Source organism: Vidua macroura, chromosome 3 (genome assembly GCF_024509145.1).
Source record: "Vidua macroura isolate BioBank_ID:100142 chromosome 3, ASM2450914v1, whole genome shotgun sequence".
NCBI classification, from domain to species: Eukaryota; Metazoa; Chordata; class Aves; order Passeriformes; family Viduidae; genus Vidua; species Vidua macroura.
In genome coordinates this window covers 55,805,918-55,832,983 of record NC_071573.1, presented here as the reverse complement: position 1 = coordinate 55,832,983, position 27,066 = coordinate 55,805,918, and the positions used below count along the sequence as shown (strand labels likewise).

The 27,066-nt window shown below is 38.5% G+C and overlaps 1 protein-coding gene across 1 annotated transcript in view; it reads left to right on the top strand.

The window, feature by feature from the left end:
• Positions 1-24,476, top strand: part of SCAF8 (SR-related CTD associated factor 8) — an 88,523-nt gene extending 64,047 nt beyond the window's left edge. The window contains exon 21 of the mRNA XM_053972234.1: positions 23,439-24,476. The gene's annotated coding sequence lies outside the window, so the exon portion shown is untranslated. The remainder of the gene's footprint in view (positions 1-23,438) is intronic.
• The last annotated feature ends 2,590 nt before the right edge of the window (positions 24,477-27,066 follow it).

Genomic DNA, 27,066 nt, shown 5'->3' with positions numbered 1-27,066 from the left:
AATTTCAAACATTGCAAGAGTTTTGTTTATGTCAGCTTTGAAGACCATGAAGGGTCACATGTAACCCTGTCAACACTCAGGAGGAGTCTTGTAAACTAAGGAGAAATTATTGCTAGCCATGATGTTGATAAAAGTTATGTTAAAGGGGAAAAAAGTGATTTTCAATGCAAGAAATGCTTAATGCTTTGTTTATGAGAGTAGGATGTCTTTCTTAGTTTGATAGAAACTATAAGGAGAAACAACTAAGATAGCTGAGTTAAAATCTAAAAAGTTCTGCAGGTATTTATTTCTTTTAATTTTTGAAAGACATTTTAATCCCTCTTTTTTCACTCTTGCCTGTAGTTAGGATGTTTTTTCTTCCCTGCATTTTGCTTGCACTTCATTATATTTATTTCTCAAGCCTGGTGACTTGCTGCTGAGAAACCAGCAGAGGGTGCCCAGCACATGCATAGTCATCGCTGTTTCTTCGCAGCCCACTGTGGTGCGGCTCTATGGAAACCAGAGAGCTGCTGCCTTAAGCCCTGGACAGGTGAGGTGCTGTATATCTTCAGTACAGTTCTCAGAGTCATTCACTGTTGTGCCTCAGTGCACTGCTTTCTTTACAATTCCTGTGTGTACATGCTCACTGAGGTAGTTTTCACCCTCTGGTGTACCCTCTGTTATACACTAGTTGGATTTTGTATTTCAGTTTTTTCATGCTGATTTGTAGTCAGTGCATTAAGAGGAAGCCAGTGGTTTAGTCTTACAATGTTGAAATGTGAAAGGAAATCCCAAAAAGCTAGTGATTTTTGTTGATAGCCTTCTTTGTGAGTGACTCATTTCTTATTCATCTCTTTATTAAGATCTTCCCTGGTTCTTCTCTGAAGTTTTCTTTATTTTTTTTTTTTATCCCCATACTACAATGAATATCTTTTCCCTCTGTTCAAGAAAAATGTTATTGTAGTATTCTATGCAGATACAGAGTATGGATTAAATTATGTTCTTTACTGTGAATTAAAGGAAGGAAGTAAAGGCAAATCTGGTTTTATTTTGGGGCTTTTACAGTATAAATACTCTTTCAGTTTTTACATGGATATGAGGCTTTTCAAACACAGATTCAATAAGCTGTTTTTTAAAACCACTGCTTAAAAAGAAAACAAGGTAATAGATTTTTTTATTGCATCTGATAACAGAAATCCTAATTTGTCCCAAACAGTAGGATAGAGGCTTTTTTTTTCCAGTTTTATTTATAGCAGCAAAGAAAGAAACTTCTGTAAGTCCTTTTTCTCATGTTAGAATCAGTTGTGTGAAGAAGGGTCAAAGAGTGGTTTTCACATAGCAATACCCAGATTTGATCCTGTAGAAGTTAAGCTGTTTGATTGCTGCTTTAATTACCTTTATTGGGGTAGCCCCATAGGTCCAGCATGAACCTCTGGACACGTCTCCCTGTGTGTGGAGCCAAGGGCAACATAACCTCATGTTGTCACTTGTCTGTCTTGGATTCTGTCACTCCTTTATCAACTGGCCACCGTCTTACAGAAGGCATGTCAGTAAATCTCATATTGTCCCTTCACATGTAAAGAGCTCCACTTCTGCATTCTTCTCACAGCAGAGAGAAGGAAAAGTCTCCCAGCTTCCAGATTTCTAGCTCAGGCTATCCAGTTCCTGGAGAGATGAAAGAGAAGCTTCATTTGAATGTTCAGTGAACAGTAACTGGAGAGGTGGCAAGAGAGATGGCTTGGGTGGAGAAACACAGCAGGCATGTTTGTAATGGGAGCATAAAGGTCACTCTCCACAGCGTCTCCAGGGCAGTAAGGAGATGGATGGGCTTTTGTAGATGGGCTGTTCACATGGCAGATAAAGGAATATTTGTGGGTGTACCAAAGAAAACCATGTTGCACATATAAAACAAAAGACAAACTTCATTGTATAAGTGACTGCAAAACAAAAGGAAATATGATTAGGTTTTCAAATATTGTTTGCAAATTATGACTGCCTATAGACTCAAAAGGGTGAGAACTGAAGATAACTAAAAATTGTCACTTTGAAAATAAGATACATAATATCTATAATTCTCTTTATCAGAAATCAAGATTTGAATATATATTAAACTATATCATTGCTAAACAAATTTATGTTGATATACTATATTCTCCCATCAAAAAATATAATGGTTCTATTTAATTCTAGATCAGAATATTTAGGTGGTCATTTTAGTAAGAGTAAACCTAGCTACAGGGAGAAAAAAAAACAACAAAAATTGCAAATGGAAAACTAGATTAAATAAATTATCATAATACTCTCTTTTTTTTTTCCTTATTTAAACAACTTGAAAATAAAAATTAAAATAATTTCCCTTTAAACAGCTAAAGGTAATTTTCAATTTTCATGTTTTATGCTGCCACTGTAAATGCTGGACAGGTTCCTTGCCAGGTTTTCAGGCCCCTATGTCAGCCACAGCACCAGGAGGAGCACCTGTGCTGCATGTGCCCATGCTGTGGCTGTAGCTGCTCAGCAGCTGCCACCTTTGTTTGGTACGTGCGCAGTCCTGGGAGAAGGCTTGGTTGGAGCATGGTGCTGGTAACTCCAAGGTTGGGGATTCAGTCCCTCTGTTGGCCATTTACTTTAGAGTTAGACTTAACGATCCTCGTGGGTCCCTTCCAACTCTGAATATTCTGTGAATGTGTGTGAAAGTTGCTGTAGCAATGAGGTGGGAAAGAACAAGGAAGTCTTCTGTCCACCTCTTTGCTGGCCAAGTAAATGCAGGCGCAGAAAGCTTTCATTCCTGTCTGAGCAAAGTACAGGCTTTCCTTGGGATCTTCTAGGGGAGAATACTCTGCTGGGTGAATAGTATCTGTTTCCGAAGGTCAGCTTTATTGAAGATACTTCAAGTATCAAGAAAATAGGTTTTTTCACAGGCTCATGTCATTAGGTTTGGGCCACCCACCCTGCTGTTGCTCATCCCCAAGTGGGCATGCCTATAACAAGGCAAGGTGATGTCTCCCAAAGGAGTTGCTTGAAAAAAAACCTCAGAGTCATTCTGCTGAGAAACAGTTCCTTGGGCAACATAGCAAACCTTGAAAAAACTGCTGCTTCTCATTTTATTTTATTTCATAGCTCTCCTAGGTTTCTTTTAAGACACTCATAAAAGTCTGAGAGACCCAGGAGAAATCATGGTATCATTTGGAAGTAGTCAACAAACTTACTCATTGTGTCCAATTCTCAACCTCCAACATGGCAAACCATTCACTGCCTAGAAATGGAATGAGATTTTGAGAGCAGAAGCTGTGTATGTATTCTATTAAATGTTCCTAATTTTCACTAATTTATTAGTTTCACTAATTTTAACTAATTCTTTCTGGATATTTGTGCTTTAATGTGAAAATATGAAAGAAATTGACACAGAAAAGGGTCTGCATTACTCAGATTTTTATGGTTATCAGGGCGTTGCAGTTCCCCACTGTTGCTCCAGACATGCTCTATATCCTTAAAAAAATTTTTGTTATTCTAATATTTATCTTAAATATTCAATGCTGACACAGCCACAGACATTAGCTTACATTAACTCAGAGACCACTGTGGAGTTATGAAAGAACCTGTCCCTAGAATGGCGAAATGTCTACCTCACCTGTTTTCTAAATTCCTGCCAGATGTCAAATGAAGCAGTTGGTGATTTCCTGTGACACATGGGACCATCTACTGTGGTGTCAGGAGCAGATGCTCATTCTGCTCTGCAGCTCCCTGAGAGGGTGAGGAAGGCACCAAGGCACCCTTCAAACTGACCAGAGAGCCAAGTCCAAGTGGTCACCTCTGACTCACAATCAGTATCCATCCATACTCATTTCAAAAGAGTATAAAGTTAGTTTTAGGAATTAAAAAAAAGTATGCTGCCCATGCATATAAAGAGGTAGATAGGAAAATAACCTTGTGGTAGAATTTAGTAAAAATTAAGTATTTACAGTTAAATTAGATTCTCCTCTAGTAAAGATAAATTCAAAAGTATTACATCATTCCTTGTCAGGGGCTAGGTCAATTTAGGAATACTTCTGACCAGTTCCTGACAGTTCATATTATGCTACTATTACAGTGCAGATAGCATGTTTTTTCCTTTTGTCTCCTGTGTAAGTGGATGAGGTGGATTCCACTTTAGTAGCTATTGATTGTGCATTTGCTTTGTGCATCTAAGATCTCAATAGTGACCATCTGAAAGCAATAATTAAACTTGAATGTATGTGGTATGTATGTGGTATGTAATTTAAAGCTCTCCTGCCTTCTTTTCTACCCTTTTATTTCATCCTTGACAGCCTTCAGGATCAAAACACATTTGAAGAGGTTGAAGGGCAGCACTGCCAAAAAGAGAAAGTGTAAAAATCATCCACTGGAATCTGTCTGTTGGAAATATGATCAGATCCTGAGATGAGCACAGTGGGTCAGAGTATGATGCTAATTACACCAGTGTCATGATCCAATAGCCTTGTACAGGCTATTCGCCTAACAGTTGGACTAACTGATCCTTGTGGGTCCCTTCACAGCTCTGTGATAATCTCTGTGAAGCTGTGAGAGCTCTCCTTTACACACTCAGCAGTGCTTTAACTGTTACAATTATAAATGCTTTTGATTTCTCATCAATACTTTGAAAAGTGCATTGAATTTCTTCCTCATTGATTTACCTTTATTTTTTGTTATTATTCTAAAAATCTAGATACTAATCCATCAAAGCACACACAAAATATGATTAGTCTGTTTAGAATAACCAGATGTGCTTACATTTAAAGCACATGTGGGAGCATCATTGCTTTAGCGTCTAAAGGACAAATAAGGCAAAAATGGAGAAACAGAAAATAATATAACACTTATGTAAACTTGACCATTTGCTTACTTGATTGTAAATTGAAAAATTGATAAAGCAGTAACAAGTTTTAAAGTCTAATATGTTAAAACATCCCTTTAGTTTGTCCTTCTGTTTATATTTCTGTTTCCTAGTTTTTTAATTTCATGACATTGTGGTACAAGGTAGATGAGCTCGTGAGATTTCTGTTTTTTCTAATGAAACCATTTTTTTTATCCTGGAATGTGAAATATTATTCAAATATTTTTAAAAACCTGACGCTTCTTGAAACTTGGCTGATTTCTCAAAGTTTTATATTAAAAGTTAAAGAAATACTGCACAGAAACTACCCTTCCACCAGCAAGCTCTTACTTGATGGCGGTAGTTACCTTTCATGAATTTCAAAATCATTCACATAAAGAAGTTTAATTCTCTGAAATATTCTGTGTGATATTTTTTCACAAATAATATATTGAGATTCTCCTTCTTCCCATCTGCTTTCAGCGGCACTTCACATTTTTGATAGAAGCAGACAAGACATTTTTCATTAGCACTGTGAGATATGATACCTTCTTTGGCTTTTAATTAGTTTTTCAAGAAGCAAGTGTGTTTCCCAGGGCACAAGATTTTAACAGAGAATCAGTGAAGTTTTACTGATTATTAAACCATATTTTAATAACTACAAATGAGTGTCCATAAGCCCAGATATAAATAAATATCTTGTCACCAAGATCCTTGAAGTTTCAATTACAGTCTTCCAGATGTCTGACTGCTTTTTAGTGCGGTATGATATTTAGCTTGACTCTTTTAAACAGACTAAAATTTACAGCACTATTAAGTCCCTATTGGACAGTCAGGATATAGATGTAAATAGCTATGCATCTTTGTCTCCTTATCTGCTTTTATTTTATATGAACATTGAAGCTGAATTATTAAATTACTTCCAGTGTTTAAGCATAAGGCTGAAACAAAAATATGTTTTGTATGGAAATTGCCATACAAAATAAAGCTCTCTTGTAGTTGCATTCAAAAATTGATGTGTCATCACATTAAAAGAAGTCTTCTCTCCCATAATAGATTATTTTTTTGTTTTACAGGAAGGGAAAATGACAGTTTGTTTGTGAAAAATCTTTTTTTTTTTCATCACAGGAAACATATGCTTCTAACTTTTTGGGTCTGTCTAGTTTATAATTGTATAATTATGGAAAGTAATCAATTACAAGACACAGCAATCTGGCCTTCAGTACTAAAAGTAAAGTAACAGTTTTAGTCTAGGAGGTTACATAAGTCCATCATTCCCTTCCTTTGAGGCATCTGTTCATCCTGAGTGTGATACAGTGCACTGCATAAAAGCACAAGTTCTCAAAGACACAAATACTGTTCCCCAGCAGGTCGGTGTAAATCCTAATGGAATTGCACCTGGAAAGTAAAGTACATTTTGAATCAAAACATTTGATGGTTCTTGGTAATTGTGCTGAAATCCACCTACCTGGAATTAGATTAACACAGAATAAGCATTCTGTGGGTGCTTATAAATATGCACTTCCATAGTCTTTCATGTTGGATTATCCTGTCTCTTCCTACTCGGTGTAATATCTCTTATGTTCAAGCTTCCCTTTTTCTAGAATAGCCCAGCTCTTGCCCACACCATCATCTTATTTCTCAAAATACTTAAGCCAGGACTTAACTTTGTGTCCAAAGATTTTGACTTGGCACAGTTAAGTACAATACTGAAAAAGGCTGTATTCTTTTGGAATCATGGTCAGTTGTAAAAATGTGCTATCTTATCCTTCAAGCTCTCATGCTAGGATGTTTGTAAAATAAACCAATAAAGTCACAAAATATGGAACTTTATGGTAACAATTGTGCCTGCAGATTGTCTGTAAATTCCTTCTTCCTTCTGCTTGTTTTGTGGAGATCAGAGGAAAGTATTATATTAACTTCCGTAAACCTTGATCTCTCATTGCAGATTTTTCTCCTTCTTATCATATCTAATTACTTGAGCATTTTGACTAGCATGCTCCCATTTCCATGCTATGCATTCCTTGTTCCAGATGAGAAGCGTCCTTGCTTTATTACTTGTTGGAGAGGATCTGGAGCTCTCATACAAACACATCAATGGTATAATTTAAGAAAAGTCAGAGGAATCAGGAATTTTTATCTCTGTTAACATCCTATCTTATATAAATGACTAATTTATAGGAATATGATCCGTTATGTTAATTATAGTTTAATGAAAGTTGGATTGAGTGCTCTAAAGTAAAGATCTCATGTGCCTTACTGTAGGCTTTATGTGATAGTGGACAAATTGCTTTATATCTCAGCATTTGGTTTTGTGTTTTTTGGGTTTTTTTTTTTTTTTTGGTTGTTTTTTTGTTGTTTTGTTTTTTTTTTTTTTTTTTAATAAAGGGATGATGACAGAATTTGCTTGCCTTTTTTTCTTTTTTTATTTCCAGTTCTTTGTTTTACTTGTTTTGAGTGTGTTAGCTGAGAAACATTCTTGCCAGTGTGTGATAGGTTTCATAAAGGAAGTGCTAGGAATAGACTTGGGCCCTGCTGCTACTGCTGGTAATGGGAAATTTTGTGATGCCTTTTCCTTTAACAACCTGTGTGCTTTCAGGGAGATTTTGACTGAAATGTTTAACAAAGACAAGGATGCTTTCGTGTAATTAGGAAGTTACAGACAACTCTTCTGTCCATGGAGGCTCACAATTATTTTTTGTATCCTCAGTCCCTACTTGTCATAGTTTCTTCAGAGTCTCTGCTGCCATAAATGTCTGTAATAATTGTTCAACATGCAAGAGCTTAAAGATGGCATGATGCGTAGCAGAAAGAGGAATATCTGCTACATTCATAGCACTTACCTGGTGCTGCTGTTCCATGGCGAGACCGAAGTAGATGCCCAATAGGGCAATCTTATAAAATGAAGGAAAGCAAGTATTTTCTGAAAATTTATGATATCCCACTTAGTTACACCATCTTCTTTTTTTTTTTCTTTTTTTTTTTTTTTTTTTTTTACTTTTTTTTTTCCTTACAGGGATCATTAAAAATTCAAATCTGGGTGTCTATAAATTGTACAGTCTCATTAGTTGTCTACATTTATAATTAAAAGCTAGTGTAATATGCAGCAATTTTGACATCGTACCAGGAAAATCATGGAAATAATCATTAAAAATGGTTGAAGCATGACCTTTACCTGAGGACGTTTTTCAGAAAGCTATGACACTTAGCAGGAAAGTAGAAAGAACAACTGAGTAATTGATAGGATCTGTTTCATCCCATTTGTCAATGATTTTGATTTTGCCAAGACAATAGCTATGGTCTGTATTGTCATGTAAGAAGGAATTTCCAACATACACAGTACATTATCCAGTCTTTACATGTGATTGAGCATAAAAACAGACCTCTGGCTATTTTTGCCTTGCTCTCTATTTTATTATTGTAATGGAGAGTAGTTTGTTTTTATAGATAATTTTGTTAAAGGTTAAGAGAAGGGAAGTGGAAATGTTTCGCTCTGCACTCTGTACTCACTGTAGCTTGGAAAATGGATTTGCTCCATTAGAAGGAACATCTTCAATTAGAGGCAGGTCACCTTATGCCAGGGTTGCTGTAGTCAGGTTGTTTGACTGTAGTACAGGGGAAAACCCATGGAGGGTCCTGGCAGCAGTGTGCAAGACCCAGCACACCCAAATTGCTCCTGCTCACCATGCAGCTTCTCCCTCTGTGGGTCAATGAGCCCCACTTGCCAGTTTACATGAGGATTTTTTTTTTTTTTTAAATTCCAGTTAATGTAAATTAAATTCTATGCTTCTTAAAAAAAAAAAAAATTAATTAATAATAGTAGGACACCGTTGTGAATCCAGTAGTGTACATGTGAAGCCACTTAAGGGTCTGCACACTCAGACTTGCCTTTCTGTGAGGGACAGGACCTTTCACAGTCTTTCTCCCTAATCTCTACTTCTCAACTCTTCTAAAAGCAGCAAAACTGGTGGGCCTCACTCTGGATGTTCCCACAATGAAGCCTGCCTTTCCCTCTCGCTGTCATAATGGTGTTTCTGATCCTAATTTCTCGACCAGCTGGGAACAGCAGACCTGTTGGTGGCTGGGACAATTGGCCCCTGCAATGCAGTGGCCTTGCACAGCTTGTCCTCCCTGGTAGAGATTTAGCACTGGTGGCTGCCAGCTGCCCCCATGATGGGAATCTCTATGGTGTACAAGCTCTTGGTGTGTCACCCCTTTTCCTCTGCATGCCATTTGCCTTCTCTAGGTACAGCCTTGGTGACCATCCTGGTCCCTGCCAGGCATCACTGCAGCCTCAGCCCTGCCTGTTGCTCTTTGAGCCTGTTCAGCTCAATCTAACACATTCATTAACTCATTCCACCAGTGGCCCCACAGCAGGGTATACCTGAATCCTCTAGGTAAACCACTCCTGTGATAATACTCCTGTAAACCACTGGAAAGGGCTATGGAAAACAAAGATGGGGTAAAGGTATGACTGACATGAGCACGTTAAACAAGTAGAAGAGCATCCAGCAGTGACTGAGTGAGTGCTCTCTGCTACTTCCAGCCAATTGAATTAACCAGCTAAATGGATTTGAGAGATTTATCCCTTGTCCTACAGGCTCCATCCTTCCTGGCAAGCATCTTGAGACAAATGGCAGTTGTTTGCATCATAGTATTCAGTCTCTGTGATGGAAAGCTCTGATCTGTGCCTGGTTTCTGTGGCTGAGCATGAGGCTGGACAGGTTCTCACATGGGATCACCTGGGCTGTTTTCCTGCTTTCAGGGAGAACCAAGCACACTTTTCATCTCCACTGAGATGATTTTGATTTCCACTGAGACTGACATGGATTTGTCTCAGCCACTGCCATTGCTTCTTGTGACACCATTACATGCAATGTAGATAACCTGCTGCCTGGCTGACTGGCCTTGTGTTAGAAAGCTTTTCTCCACAACTGCATACTAAGTCTTGTCTTCTGCATGATGAACACGGAGAACAATTAGTTATCATCCTCTTCTCACAACAAACCTTTGCATATTTTAAATTTGTTATCATGTCTTCCCTTAGTCTTCACTCTTTCTAGACTAAACAATCTCTTTCTTTCAACCTTCTATTCTTCTACATCTATTATCAATTTTTTGTGGCTTTTACCTGGATTGCCTCCAACTGTCTCTTTCCTTCAACCCTTCAACCCAGCCCAGTAGGCAGAGGTGGATATAGTAATGCAGTCAGGGTCTTACCTCTGGTGGTAGGGGAAAAATATTTATTTTATTTGCTTACAGTATTACTCTTACTATATATCAGGCTCCCTTTTTCTTCAGGTAGATAGCATCCTGACTTAGGGTTTGCTTATAGACCACTGTAACTCCCTTCAGATCTTTCTATGGTAATTTGCTCTTCTCATTGTGGATCTAATGCATTAATTTCAGAACATTTATCCAAATGTTATTTATTTATAGCTCAAATGTTATTTAGTTATAGTCAAAGTTATGGTGAGTTCTAATCCAATCTTGTAAACTGCTTGCAGCCTCATCCAGTTTAATATATCGTATCAGATGCTACAAATCTCCTTTATCACCAAAGTGTGATTGTGAAATATAAAAGGCATCAGATTTACAACTAGCTTGTTTTGAGAAACCTCATGGATGACCTTTTTATGACTGATAACAAGCAGAAGTTATGTAATAGGATGGAGTCAGACTTTTTTCTGCCTGTTACTGTCACAGCATATGACGACCTGAGGTTACTGACATTTCAGCCACCAAAGGTAATGCTCAGGTGCTAAATTGATCTCTGCTGAGCTGCAGGTGATGGCAGCAGTATTCTCACTGGCAGAGTTTATTTTGAACTAACAAGGTTGTTCAATGCTGTGTTTCTTTTTCTAACACTATTGCAGGATTTTTCTTACATTTCTCTATCTTTCTTTTCCCTGCATGTTTGCATGGTGAATTCTTTGCAGTTCTCCCAGCATGTGTACTTACTGATACCTCTTAAATTACTCCTTTGGGGCCCTAAGGTAATTAATTATCTCAGGGTATAGCACACTGCTCACTTACTGTGCACTGGATTAATTTGCTGCTGTGCTTTAGTACTGCCCTTCTGTAAACTAGTCCTCTCTTTTGAACTCTTTCCCCCTCTGGATTGCCTTTGCCTGGGGGTGTCCTTGATTAGTCTCTGAAGCTGGCTGTGGCTGCATTCCCTGTGCTTCTCTAGCATTGGTCTGCTCTTTCCTTCCTAGGAACGATGGAATCTCTCATTTTATAATCACTTTGATTTGATTTCCTTTTCATCACTAAATTCTAAAAAGTTCTACAAAGCTAAAGTTAAAACTAGAACACCCTCCTATGTCTTTTATGGCCTGCCAAATTACTTCTTCAGCAAATACTTGAGTATCTTTTTCTCCAAGAGAAAAAAAAAAAAAAAAAAAGAGGTGTTTAATACCAAACTTTGTCTATATTCTAATTTTGAAAGTCTTCTAAGTTTTTGTATGCTTCCATGGAGGAGTTCTTTCATCCAGAAAGCCAAGAGAAGACTGTTTCAAAGGTTGTCTTCACTTCTTGAAGTAACCAGGGGAATACTTTTATGACCTACAATCTAATCCTTTCTACAAACCAATTGCAGCTGAAAAACTCAGCCTGACCTCAGAAGCCATATATTTTTTTAAAACATATTTTGCAACTTTTAAAAATACATCTGGAAAATACGTCCTGAAGAAACTACAGGGAATTCTGTGCTTCATCAAAATAATGGCAACCACAAAGCTATTAGATAGAACCAGCTGTTATATTGTATATATATATATATATATATATATATCTCAATCACACTGCCCATGGGACAGGTTGTCAACATGCAACATAATACATATAATCTCTCCTGAGCAGAGCTAAGACTGGCAGAAACTTCTACAACCTATATAAATATTTTAAAAAGAGATGAACAAGATACATCTTATATTGGTACATCACGCAGTGAGAGGATTGCTCTCAGAGTGAAGACTTTATGGTTATTCTGTCTCTTATGGGGCAGATTGAAATCCTGCATCTGCAGGCCTTTTTTCCTTTAGGGAAGGATCTCTGTGGCACAGCTATTTGAGTATGTTTCTTATTTTCTTTGTTTAAAAAATATTCTGTAATAGTTATTTCAGACCTCTGCAAATGGATGACAAATAGCCACATTTTAATTAAACCAGAATGTTCTTTAAAACCATTTCTTACCCTGCTTTTTTAGTAACTCTGTGGGTTACAACAGCATATTTCTTTCTTTGGAAGTGCCAAATACTAGAAATACTTTAGGGGAGTGATCTTGGATTCAGTTTGTATTCATACAGATAGGTTATATATCATGGGTGTTATATAATGCCTGTAATTTAAGAGTCCACAATGAAAACAAAACATTTATTATATTCTGAGACATTTCCAGGGAGTGAATAACTGTGATTAACTGAATAGGCCATTAGTTACCACTATTATGGCTCAAATGCAGCTGAAATAGCATTTATTTGGTGGTAAAAAATATTTGGCAGCACTGCACTTGCAAAAAAAAAGTCCAAAACTTTACATTTGGAAAGTCCTCTACATTCCTAGGAATCGCCAAAGAAATGGTATTTAAAGGCACCAGACTCAATTTGCCTGGGCTGTAACTGTACAAGGAATATATTAAATATATAATTTAGGTGAATATTGCATTTTAACCAACATATTGTGTCTGATACCAACATATGTAAGAATTCAATAATCAAAGTAGCTGTGGGCATGAAGTTTTCTATGGATTGATTAAGCCTTCTAACTCAATTATCTCCATTTTATTGTACACATTTACTTCTAGTCTGATGCATTTGTTCTCTGCAGTACATACCTTTTCACAAGTATTTGGATCATTGAGGAAATATGTTCTGCAATTAGAGAAAAGAATACATACCTTTTCATTTTAGCAGAATTACTAATGAAATAATGATAGCAAGATTTTTTCTGTTAGTGATATGAGCCAAAGAGCCCAACCTAACAGATACTATGTTACTTACGATTTTTTAATGCTGTCTTAGTATTGAAATGGATTGCTCTTTTTTGCATATCTTAAAAATGTCTATTGCAATGGCTACTGAAATCTTTGCTTACTGTAAAAGCATTTTCCTTTGTGATGAATTTTTGTTCAAAACAAGAAACAGAGTATTTCTTCAAGGTAGCATTAAGGGTCTTTAATATTAAATTTAATATTCTTGGCAGTTGAATCTGATCCAAAACCAAACATCCTCTGCAGTTTCTCTATCTTCTCTGTCTCAAATACCTTGTTAATGTATTTCATTATTTCTATAATGTCAGATCTCTTCAGAAATGCTGGTGGTAGTTACAGTAAGAAGATATTATAGTAATTTGCAATATTTCTGGTTTAAATCCTTTGGTGAACAGGAATTATATGAATTTAGCTGTGTTGCTCTCTGGAGATCCTTGGCATCCAGAACAGGCTGCATTCCCCAGCTGACTGATTCTGATGGATAACTTTCTGTGGATTGGGTGGTCTGTGGTGGAGCTGAGGAACAGACTCTAGCTCTAGTGATTGCCTTTTTTTAGAAAAAAATACTGTCTCTTCACAACTGAAGTTGAATTTTCCCCCCATTTCTTGGAAGAAATAGTGTCTTTTGACCATCGTACACTTGAAAAAATGAAACATTTTGAAGGGCCTAATGTTGAATGCCTGATAACTCTGGAACTTCACAAGATTTTAGAAATGGACCTTTGCAAAAGAGATAATTTTAAAAGCAGAGGTATCAAGAGAATGTAGTTACATTCTGTGGTTACCAGTGTTTAAAAACAGATCAGTCTTTGCTGAAGCTAATGGAGAATAATGGTGATGGAGATGTTTCTTGATATGGAGAGTTCAGAAACAAAAGATGGGATCAGGAGATGGTAAAATAATAAGTTCTTGCTGATTGTGATAATTATTTATAGAGAGCTATTCCCATTGTTTTTTGCTAAGAGGCACATTACAAGTTTTTTTAAAGAGACAGATTTAAGCACACTAAAAAGTCTAAAATGTAATATGAGAGAAAGTTAAAAAATAACAGGTATCCAGTTAATCTGCCAAGATGGACTTAATAGTAGTAAGTCATTGGGAGACCATAGCTGGCATCATAGCAGCCTGTAGTCATCAACAAGTGAAGAGCCTTGGCAATGCTCTGTAGCTCTATCCCATAATGATTATCTGAGGTAGTTTTTATATGTTGTGGTGTTTGATTGGAATAACTGAAATGAATGAGCAGTAACACCGATGTAGATTGAGTCAATGTTTTTGGAATTTGCAGAGAGGCAGCTGACTAGAAAATAGAGTTAATGATCTGAAACAAAATGACCTACAGGAAGATTATCTTCTGCTTATTTAATGCTGGACTGATCTACTGTCAATACAGACACATAGAATAACAAGAGTATGGAAGTAAGAGGCATTCTGTTTATATAATCTATGAATTTTAATTAAGTTGCCAAAATATTTTTAGTTCCAGGCCCAAGAAGACAGAACCAGACTAGAATCACTGACTTTGTGATCAATAGCAGCTGAGGTCACTGAGAAACCACAAGTAATGGCAAATCCTAACCGGGACCTAAAATAAGATTATTTAACTCTTTAATTAAAGCTAAATATGAATAATTGCACTTAAATGTAGACTGATATTTTCAAACAATTTTTAGGATCTTTAGAGAAGTTCCATGTTGTAAGGTTCACCTTTATTGGCTATTTATGCATTTCTAATTCACCAGGGACATAATTCCTGGACCGCAGCATTGGAAACAGTACTGCCACTGCAAAGTGAGAACTGTGAAGGGCATGTGGGGAAGCAGGCTAATGGTCTCCAGTACATGGCTAAGACCAGGCAGAAGATAGAATTGTTAGACAGCAGAGTGCACAGAGGAAACATTCATTCTACAGATTGACAAAACCCTAGCAGATGGATGGGTACCTTTCATCCAAAGGGGATGCTGCAAGATCGGGATAAAATTTAGTAGTACAAATATGAAGTTGAGTGTTCAATGAAGTAAAGTTTCTACAACTACTTTTCGGACACAGCAAAACAAGCAAGAATAAAAAAGTATGTTTATTAGTTATGAGATATTTCTGAGCCATTGGTGCTGTTGCATTTAAAAAAAAAAAGGTGAAATGCTATCTTAGGACATATCAAGCAATGTAACTCAGCAGAGAAAGTGAAGTTATTAATATCTTAATCATAAAATCACTTAAGTTGGAAAAAGGCCTTTAAGTTCATCAAGTCCAACCATTAACCCAGCTTTGCCAAGTCCACCACTAAACCACATCCCTAAGGACCACTTCTACATGTCTTTTAAATACCTCCAGGGATGAGGACTCAGCCACTTCACTGGGAAGCTAGTTCCTATTCTTGACAACCTGTTCCAGAAAATTTTCCTAAGATCTAATCTAAACCTTCCCTGGTACAACTTGAGGCCATTTCCTTTTGTCCTGTTGCTTGTTACTTGGGAGCAGAGACTCATCCCACCTGGCTACAACCTCCTTCCAAGGAGTTGAAAAGAGTGATGAGGTCCCCTCTGGGCCTCCTTTTCTCCAGGCTAAACACCCCCAGCTCCCTCAGCCAGTCCTCACAGGACTCACAGTCCTCCAGACCTTTCACCAGCTCTGTTGTCCTAATCTGGACATGCTCCAGCACCTCAATGTATTTCTTATATTGAGGGACCCAAAACCAAACACAGGACTTGAGGTGTGGCCTCACCAGTGCTGAGTACAGGAGGACAATCCCTGCCCTGCTCCTGCTGGCCACACTATTGCTGATCCAGGCCAGGATGCCACTGGCCTTCTTGGCCACCTGGGCACAGCTGGCTCATGCTCAGCTGCTGTTGACCAGCGCCCCCAGGTCCTTTTCTGCCAGGCCACTTTCCAGCCACTCTTCCCCAGCCTGTAGCACTGCCTGGGCTTGTTGTGACCCAAGGGCAGGACCCAGCACTTGGCTTTGTCAGACCTCACACTACTGGCCTCAGCCGACTGGTCCATCCTGTGGGACCATCCCTCTGTAGAGCCTTCCTGCCCTCTAGCAGATCAACATTCCCACCAAGCCTGGTGTCATGTACAAACTAAGGATGTGCTTGATGCCCTCCTCCAGAACATCAGTAAAAGTATTTAACAGGACTGGCTCCAACACTGAGTCCTGGGGAATCCCACCTGTGACTGGCTGGATGAACTCCATTCACAACCACTCTGGGCCCAGCCATCCAGCTAGTTTTTAACCCAGCGAATGGTGCAGGAACTCCTGTCCAAGCCAGGAGCAGCCAGTTTCTCCAGGAGAGTGCTGTGGGAAATGTCGTCAAAGTCCAGGTAGACAACAAGCACAGACTTTTCCTCATCCACTAAGCAGGCCACCTTGCCATGGAAGGAGACCAAACTGGTCAAGCAAGACCTGCCTTTCATAAAGCCACAGTGTCTGAGTCTAATCCCCTGGTTGTCCTGTACATGCCATATGGCATGTATAGGTACTCAAGATGACCTGGTCCATGACCTGCCCAGGGCCAAGGTCAGGCTGAAAGCCTCTAAGTCCCTGGATTCTCCTTTCGATCCTTCTCATAGATGGGCATCACATTTACCAACTTCCAGCCATCTGGGACCTCACTGGTAAACCAGGACTAGAGATAAATGATGGGAAGTGGCTCGATGAGCACTTCTGCCTGCACTTTTAGTATCCTTGAATAGATCCTGTCCTGCCCATAGACTTGTGTCTGTCTAAGGGGTGTAACAATTTCCCCTTGGATTAAGAGGCTTCATTCTGCTCCCTATCCCTGTCTTGCAGCTCAGGAGTCTGGGTACCCTGAGAACCTTTCTATTAAAGACTGAGGCAAAGACATTAAGTACCTTAGCCTTTTCCTCATACTTTGTGGCTATATTTCACCCCACATCCAGAAAAAGATGGAGTTTCTCCTTAAGAAGCATTTTTATTGTCTTTTATAGCGGTAGCCAGATTAAGTTCTAGTTGGGTTTGTGCTCTTCTAATTTTCTGTCCACATAACCTCATAAGATCCCTGTAGTGATCTGGAGTTCTCTGCCACTTCTTCTAAGGATTATAGACTTTTCATTTTCTCCTGAATGCCAGCTGAAACTCTCTGTTCAGCCAAGCCTGTCTTCTTTCCTGACAGCTTATCTTTTGACATATGGGGATGGCCTGCTCCTGCACCTTTAAGATGTTTTCTTTTGGAGAATGTCTAGCCTTCCTGGATTCCTTTGCCCTTCACAACTGCCTTCCAAGGGACTCTGCCAACCAGTCTCCTAAACAGAACTTTGTAGGATAAAATCTCATCACTCATTTTCCAGCAAGATTAAATCAAAAAGTGGAAGACACTGAGAAGCAAGCTAGGGAAAGAACTGGAAAGCCAAGAGGCAAGAGGATGCTAACAGATGTTGACTTAACCCAATAAAAGGAAATCTGGGAAAGAGATTATGAATACAGTCTCTCTTACCATCTCCAAGAAGTGCACACCCAAAAAAAGAGAAAATATCCTTATTGTAAACACAAACCTCAGGGTTATAAATTGATTGTGAAAATGCAGGCTTCAAATTAGGAAAAAAAATATTCTAGTCATCAGAACAATGAACTTCGGGAACAGTAAGTAAAAAGATGTTTAAAAAAAAAAAAGGATAGAACTTGGCCAGTTAATGCAGTTAATGGAAAGGAATGGAAGAGGCCTGCATGCTGAGACCTTTCAAAGTAGTACCCCTACTTTGTACCCCTCCTGTTCCACATAGTAAAGGGCTGTGGACTGTTTTGCATGCTCCAGAGTTTGCTGTCAGGAACCAGAAGCTCATAGGTATTCAGTAAAAAAATTAAGAAACTTCAGTTGTGAGAGAGAGAGAAGAAAAATCTTGGGGGTTTGGTTTGTCTCATGATTGCCACAAGCCATCAGTGTGTTACAGCCCTGACAAACACCCAGAGAGGTGTGAGAGCTTCCAGTCCATTTCAGGGTAGGGTTGCTGATTTGGGCTTCAGCTCACTTCCTCCACGCTGCTGGAAGCCCAGCCAGGAGTTACTGCTTTGAGAACAGTACAGGGAGCTGCTACATCCTGCTGGCATACAATTTATTAGCCAATTCCAGCTGATACTCAGTGATTGTGCAATGGCTTTTTATTTACAAGAACACAACTCAGCCCCACAACTGGGAGGCAGAGACATCCAATCCACCCAGCAACATCTTGGGTGAGAGAGGTGCTGGTGCCGAGCGCTCCCCTCCCAGTGGCTCACACCAGGGCAAAACAGCACTTAGGGACAAATTCTGTTCTCTGAGACCCTGACAGCAAACAGCTCCCTGAATCAGTCATAGGCACCTGCAGGCTGACCCAGCTCCTGCAAGCTGAAGAGGTCCAAGTTATTTTAAGTCTTCTCCTTCAGGACTGATGCAGTGTGGCTGCAATCACACTGTTGGCTCCCAGCTCTCCCATGGAACCTGTGGCTATTGTGGGGATGCTCTCACCATGCCTGCCAGCTCTCGGCACCCACAGCTTGTCCTCACAGTTTCACAGCCTCAGCCCATACCAAAAGGGTTCGCTCAAAGTGCCCCTGCTGTGTTTATGCATGTGCCTTTGCCTTGAAGCGAACCAGAAGCATTCCTGCAGTCGAGCTCAGCTGTGGAGAGATTAAGGCTGTTCTTCATTAACACCTTGAAGTGCTGTTTGCAGTTTCCAGCTCGAACCATCTGCCATTCCATAGCCACACCAATGAACACTGTTTGGCTTGAATGTAGATTAAGAGTTCTAGCAAGTATGTTAAGAGTTGGCTTATGATCAAGTTTCAGTCATGTAAGTGTGTAGGCATACCCCCAAACAAACTTAAATCTTTCTCTCCATCATGGCAAGGCAGAGCAGGATAATTGCGTCAGCCAGCAAAGCTGGAAGACAGTATATTTGGATGTTTCTTTTCATGTAAATGCCAAATATTCAAAAATTGTGCCTTCCAAGATTACGAGGCTGGCTTTAAAATAGTAATCTTAAAATAAAGACTCTAAAAATGCCTTTTATCGTCTGCTTTTCTCAGATTCTTCTGAGCCTATGAGCACCTAAAAATCACGTTTTTCACCTTTTCTTTTCACCTATGATCATAGAAAAATGAACTAAAATATGAAAACTCCTATTCATGCAGGAACAAGTCTCTTCAGAAGGAGAAACTTCACAGAAAAATATCACATCACTGAGCTCACAAGACACTCTCTAGAGCTGATAACACTGGATAAGTGTTTTGATAAAGTCAGGGACTGAATTGGCCAAAGTTTGCACAGCTGTAAGAATCATATAGTTCAGATTACAGAATTCTTGCTGACAGAAGATACATATGGAGTGAAAAACGCCAGATATAGATTACCTGAAAGGAAGGGAAGAAAGTAAACAGGTCAGAGGGAGCTACAGTTGTTGTCTTGTGCAGTGCAGTGCAAGCATCTTCAGTCACACACCAGGGAAACTGCTTCAAGGCTGTGAAATTCTTCCTTCAGCCCAGAACTCACCCACTCCCATAAAAAATTACTTGATGCTAGACTGTATTTTGGAGGACTGGCAACTGGATTATCACTTGGTATCCTAATCAGCTCTTACCTATGGAATGCAGTGTGCCACTGGACTGTTAATTTCTAACTGATATCACATACACCACCATATTCAGTGCAGAAAAGCTTTGAAAGTCCTTCAGATTTTTAAGTCGTGTTACATAGAATTTTTTCCAATGGTTTTAAATTGTTTTAAATTATGCATTGCTTGTGTTTAAAATATATGCTACTTTTTAGAATAGTTTAATGTGGTTGTTAAACTAGCAGATTCTTGTTAATTTTAAAATACACTTCTAAATAAATTCTCTAAAGGTTTAGAGACTTTGTTATCCATTGTAATTAAGTATAGTTTAAATTTAGCACATTGTAACTTCCCTTTAGTCTTATATCCCCAATAACTTGATGATATCAGGATTCTTAGGTATATCCTAATACTTAATATTTACCCTTTAATATGTTTAAAAATGAACTATAAAAATCTTCTTGTATACAGATACAGAAATAATATAGCAGTTAAAATATTGAACATTATTGCAATTTCTTCCCCCAAGACTCCTTAGGCTGAGTCATAGAAAACACTGATAATTCTCAAGTTTCCTACTGCCTCTTCATAAATGACAGCACAATATATACAAAACATATGACGTTCCAAATGTTATTGGTATCTTGATAGAGGCTTCTCTAACATCAGGAACAAGGACTTCATAATTTAATTCGAGTATTGCAATGATCAGCATTCCCATAGTGTAAAGCTTAAGACATCTGACCTCAAGGAAGAAACAGATTGAGGTATGTCATTATGAGTAATCTAGTCTTTACCCACAAAGTTTCACTGAAATTTAAAGTCAGTTAAATTATGTAAGTTTTATGCTGCTTGCTAAAATGAGGAAGTTTTGCACTTTCTATTAATCTCTATTTGATAACTGTAGTCTTAATTACTTGTGTAATTGTTACTAATTTTCCCCCGTCAGCCAACACACGAACGTTGCACTATTTAAAAACAGACTCCTGTTTCTCCTTTTGAAAAGAAGGCGTGGGACTCATCTCACTTTACTCTTGCAGTACATCTACGCTGCAAAGCTGACTCTTGTGTCTCTGTAGCACAGAGTGAGCGCTGTGCAGTGCGATTCACACACCCACACACCTCTCATGGCTGCTCCTGCCACTTAGGCAAGCATGGCATAAATTCTCCTGCCGTCACTGTCTGGCTCCAGATAACTCTGGTTGGATACCTTTGCTCGCCGTAGATTGCAAAGAGAACAATGATGATCTTTTAAGACAGGAGTAGCCATGACACATCTCTCCATGTCAACAAGCTATCAGCTCTTCTGGTCCTGAGCAAGCTGCTACCTGGATTTCACTAATGCCTCTGACTGAACAGTTTGTCTCTCCCTGTCACTGTTAGCAAAATCTTGACTCTTAGAAATCCTAGACCTTTTGACAAAAAGACAAAAGTAATTCTGGTGTCTGTATGTCTAAAATTCTTGATAAAATCTCCTAAATATCTGTATTTATAATTCCTAGTGCTGTTCTCAGTAAGGAGCAGACATCTGCTTTGTCTCATTTTCAGGACTTTTGACTTCTTGTAGAAAGCAGGTTTTTTGTGGGATTTCCTCTCTGCCTTGGCAGTCAGACAGCAGACTGTACATCATGAGCAGTCAGGTTGGCTCACCTGTCATTTATCCTATTTCCTTATTTTCCACTGGAGAAAGCTGGGAATATTTGTGTGTACTCTTTATGCTGCTGTCTCTCTGTCACCGCGTATTTTTCAGAGGAAGTCAGTCTCACTTTTCTTTCACTGGAAATGCAGTGGGATATATCCCTAAATATCAAATCAAATTTTGTGTTAATTGAAGGTGGGCTTTGTGTTGTATTTCAGCTTCTGCTGGCCTCCAGTTCTTCCAGTCCAGAAGGAACTGGTGACTCTGTTTCCACCTTGGAGAGCAAGTTATTTCACTTTTCTGAGTTGCGCAGATGGCACAAACAAAATATATCATAGAGTGAAAAGTAGAAGAGGTCTGCTAATAATCCAGATTAGGTTAGGAAGAGTGATCTGTGCCTCCTGTATTTGTGGAATTGTCTTGTATCTCCATAAAGATTAATATAAATGATAACCTTTTCTTTGCAAAGCTCAATATGACTGGTCCTGTTGGTCTCAGCAGTCTTTTTCAATATATTTCTGATTAAGATATCTTTTGCAAGGTAAACAGTAAACAGTAATTTTGTGGTCTAGAGTTTTGTGAAGTTGTGCAACTGATTTGTTTCTAAACTGTAGTGGTACGTGTTTGTTGTTTTCTCAGTGGAATGTTTCATTGAAGAAAACTAAATTTTAAAAGGCTGTGAAACAATTCCATTAGTTTAAATTGAACAATATTTCACTAAAGCACATACTTCATAAAAGTAGCCATATAGATGTGAAATCTATAAGTTGTTAGGAAGACTGTGTTATCACTTGAAATCTTCTTTCCATAATGGTTTTATTTTTCTATTGTCAAAGTCTATATAATTCTTCTTAAAATATGTTTGCTAGTATTAGCAGCTTTATTTAAACAAGACTGTATGGCAAAATATTTCAGTTGTTACTATTCTTATGTGCTAGGGAAACTGGGCTAGAATAAATTATCATTATGTGAGTGCATAAATTATTTGGAAACCAGATACAAAGAGTAATTCTCAATGATACTCCATTTAGTAGAGTTTTTCAAGTGTTTTTTCCTTGTTCCTGTAATATTCAATATTCTCACTGATGGCTTGGATGAAAGGTTAGAATGTACACTTAATAAATTCATAGAGCAAAGCAAGCATTTTGGAAGCAAGGCTGTGGAAAATGACGAAGTAAAGATAAAGTATGCTGATGTTTAAAAATAGGTTAGACATCAGCAGGTATTGCATTGTATCAGAAACATCAGCAGGTATTGCCTTGGTCAGAGGTAAGCAAAGTGATCTCACATCACCTGCTACCTCTATTCCTTTAGTGATTTCTACTTATGTGATAATTATAAGAATAATAATTATACATAAAATAAGTATTTTGTGTAGCTCCAGAAAATTGCAGGGTATGTAGCCAAAAACTTAGCATTGGTTCTGGAATTCATTACATGGCTTTTGTATTTACCTTATATTGAAGCAATTATACTTCTTATCATTCTACCCATGTCAGTACTGATTGAAAATTTCCAGGGTCTGATGGCTTTGTGAGTGGTCTTTGTGAAATAAATATGTGAACATAGTCAAATGTCTGTGGTAGGATATAATGCATTCATACTAGTAAGAAATTTTGGCCTTCAGCTTACTCACAGTCCATTGCAAAAGATGGACACCTTCTTGAGGTTACCGAGGGAGTGGGATAATCACCTTCCAGAGGTACCTCTGCCTCTCCTTCTACATTTTCTGCAACAAATATATATTGGAAGTGTATTCTTAGTTTTTCCTATCTTAGTCTGTGATACTAAATGTTTGATTTTCTTTGGACTTCACAGAGGACTATCTGAAAAAATTATAATTGGCAGAAAATCAGAACAGATAATGTTGAGGTCTGTTTTGACCCTTGGTTCTGTGAAGTCCTTTCAGTGAGTCATTTATGAAGCTTTTATGGTTGTTACCAATACATAATGGACATGACCAATATGTGTTAGAGATAGTTCTACAACAAACTCATATAAGCCACTTATTAACCTGTTGGATTCTTGCCCATTGTTTGTTAATCCTTTACTCTGTATCTTGTGTACAGTGTGTGAGAAAGACAATACAGGACTTTAATCCAGAAAATCTGCTATACACAATTAATTTTTACAGGGATAATATTATACTGACGCTTTTAAAGTACTAAACTACTGGACATTTATTTTCTAGATAATGGTATGTTTAATCCTGGATAATGTTTTAGGAACCATACAGTATAAGGCCTTTCTCTCTCATACGCATTGTGTGGCTAACAGAGAGACTGTAAACTTTATCCCAAATATTTTCTTAATGAAGCATTTTCTATTGCATGGCTGAAAAAAAAAGGTCTCATTTATAGGACTTTTTAAAAATTGGAATTAAACTCCAGCAATCAGTGATGACTAGTTATTGTTCCTTTTGTCAACAGGCAAGATGAAGGAAGTTCTGGCAGCTTACCATGTCCCGGGCTCTGCAGAGCTAAGTGAGAAGTGCGCCCACGTTCTAGCACGCATCACATCCCATCGACCTTGGGTCTGGAGTGCCAGAAGGATCCCAGCGCTGCGCTCTGAGACGGCTCTGAGCACCTCAGTACCCCGTTTTTGACAGAATCCAGGGATGGCAATATTACACACCAGTATTACCTGTCTGGGGCAGGTTTAATTTTATAAATTAGAACAATAAACTCTATGAGTTTCTAGACCATATTTGTGCTGTTGAGGATGATCTGCTCAGATGAACAGTTTTGCATCCATCGAAGAGACAGGTTCTTCTGCTGGACCAGAAGATGACAGTGGACTGTATATTGTAACTAGTATCATTTGTAGCATCTCCTAGTGCAAATAATTGAAGAACAGGTTGCAAGAAAATCCTGTGGGGAATAAGACATGCTTTGTTTTGATCTACAGATTTTTTAAAAAGTTTTGTTTTTTTTAAAGATAACCACTTTTAGATAACACTATGTGTGCAGTCTATGTGCAGCTCTTCACTGTGGCTATCTGTATTCCAGAGTTGATGAATTTCTTGTAAGACACCTCAACCTTTTAAAATTTGTGATTAATCCTTAAATTACGAGATTATAATGAAAAACTAGAAGGGAAAACTTCTAGGGCTTTTATTTGACTGGCTGTCTCCAATTACTCCCCATTACTCCTCCTAAAAGGAGAAGGAAAAGGCAGGAAGTAGAAATTAAATACAAAACCCCCCACATTGCATTTCTTCTTTTGGCATATGCACCTATCTAAATGTGTGTTTGATCTAATATCCAAGGAGAGAGAAACAGCTAAAACTTAGCTGAGCCATCACACAAAAGGTCTGTGGTTTTGGGCAGTATTTGCTAATTTTGTCTCTTGAATAGCTATAGAAAAGAAGGAATATGTATATGCCCCAACATATGTGAAAAGAACATACTTGCCATTCCTTTATTTATTTTTGCTCTTTCAAAAATTAAAGTGTCAGTTATTTGGAATGCTGTAGTCTGTGGTCTCTTTACGTTTGTTTAGTGAGACTCTTTCAGCAAAATCATTCTCATTACAGTGTAACTGCATGGTGACCACAGCTCTGGGCCTGTATAATAAAGATCTAAATTCAAAAGTTTTTTTCTCATCATTTTCTCTATTTTTATATTGTATCTGCAAGTCTTTAATTGGAGTCTTGCTCATTGCTGTGCTTAGAAGATTTGGCAATATTTTTAGGAAGGAATGTATTTGTGTGGTTGAACCTTGTTCTCCTTTGTATTATTATTTACAACGGATTAGAGGGCAGATACAAAATGTTAACAAATCAAAAGAAATGCTTAAATTCAATTTGCACATGATCCCCTGAGACAATAAGGAGATCAGGATCTTTGCATCCTTTATTTAAGGCCATGCTCAAGTATTTGGCATCTGGTGTCTATTAATTAGTAATCCTGCAAAGGTATTGGAGGAAAAAGCTGCAGAAAAGTTGAGTCTAAGCTGGCTTTGATTTGCTGCGTGTGATAGATTGTGCTGAACACATATCTGTGCTGTACAGCACAGTTCAAAAGCCAATCAGATTCTTTTTACTTCCTGCTTCTTATTTTCTTCTCCAAAGACAAAGTTTTAAATTGTAAAAATGTTCTTCGTGTAGCAGTTAAGTTTGTGTGAGCAAAAACTGCTCATGGCATTTCAAAAATGAATGTGGTCTTGACAAGGCTATCTTAGCCATGCTGCATTATAGCAGGGGTTTGTCCCACTATGGTTAGCTCATAGCAAATACCTGAATTCCTATCAACAGAGCACCTCTGACCTTCAAAGTCTTTTAGTTGGTCATCACTATTATCCTGCATCTGACGTAGCTGCATATGGATGGTGGAGTGCTCACTGCAGTGACATCCATACCAGTGCATTTAAACACAAACAGGGGCAGACAGCAGCATCTCAGAGCAGTTTCCTCATCAATTTCAGCTAATTTAAGGCTGAGCTCCTGCTCACCTTCTGCCCTGCTCACACCATCCCACGACCTCCTTCAAAGAGCTGCACAGCTAAGAGACTTCCTGGTGTGACTGAAAACATCCTTGTGTAAGTGTTTAGCTCGTGTGCCAACTCTAGCACCAGGGACAGGGTGGGAAGGAACACCTTTTTATCAGCAGTTTAGTTTTAATATGGCTTACACTGATAGAGGACCCATGTCCTCAAGTGCCTCTGTGAATTTACTGATCTTATTACCTAAACTTTCTGTTGCAGGACATTGCTTCCCTATGGCTAAGAGGTATTCCTTGATTCAGTAACACCACAAAGAAAATAAAGCACTGGAAATTATCTAAATCCTTAAAAAATAGTATTAATGGCATCTTTAAAACTACTTGTGCAGTGGCAGTATTTGTGGTACCAGAAAAATACAATGCCACGAAAGGAATACATTCTTGCCATTCAAATTACTCTGAATATCAAAATGTTTTCAGAAAAACTGAAGCGAAAGCTGTGGGCCATAGCAGTATGAGGGCAGCACAAGCCTGCTCTGCTGGCAAACCCTGAGCTATTAATGGGGTTTATGCTCAGTATGTGGACAGCTGGACCCACCAAAACTGTACATGCTTGAACTTGACCATGGCACCATTTGAATATGAATGACAAGAATGAATTGCCTCAAGAGCAGGGGCTTATTTTGGAGAAATGGCTTTTTGTCTGTACCAGAGGCTGCTGAAGTTTGACCATCCAGTTGAGTGAACTTTTCTGACGAGATGCGTGGCTGTTGCCCATCTGTTGAAGGAGTGATTGAAAAACAAAAGACAATAAAACAGGCAAACCTCTTGGCACTCTAGTAAGGGCAAAGGTTGAAGCTTTTTGTTCTTTGGATGAATCCCCCTTTGAGATGCCTCTCCATCCTTTTCCTTGGCATCTGGACAAGCCCTTCTTTGTAAAGGGACATGAATATGGAGAGACCTGCAGTGCACCCGTCTCTTCAGTCTGCTTCAAAGGAAAGTTTCAAAAGTCATTCTTTTCTGCCAAGTTTAAACATCTGAATGGGGGCAATGCTGGCTTTGCAAACAGTATTAGCTGATTTTGATGACTTGGAGCAATTCAGTATTTGCTCAATTACAACAGATACTAAATGTGGACTGTGTAGCTTAGCAGGCAAGAGTGTTGGTTTTCCTGACTGAATGTAATGTGTGAATATGGATTTCACATTCAAATAAGATGGTCTTAAGTAATTTCCTTAGCAGAAAAGAATCCATTCAAAGAATAAGAACATCTGCTCAGAGCCCAGACCTAAAATAAATTGTGGGTTTAGAGACAGGTCTTTTGTCCAGCTTTGTTTGGGCACTAGACATGTAACAAACAGTGGACTCTCCGGGTCACAGCTGGGTTTCAATGACATGTCTCTGCTACATCTGAGCACACCGAATCTTACCTGTGGCTGCAGTTCTGTTCCTGCTGCAGTCTGCACTGCTCTGATAGCACAGGCTTTTACAAACATCAGCTTGCTTTAGATTGCTTACAGTTACATTCCCTTGGGTTTGAACTATGTGTGTGTGTATATGCTATTGTTGATTTAGTCTGTACATACGCAGAAAACCCCACCAGTAGTCATCTGGT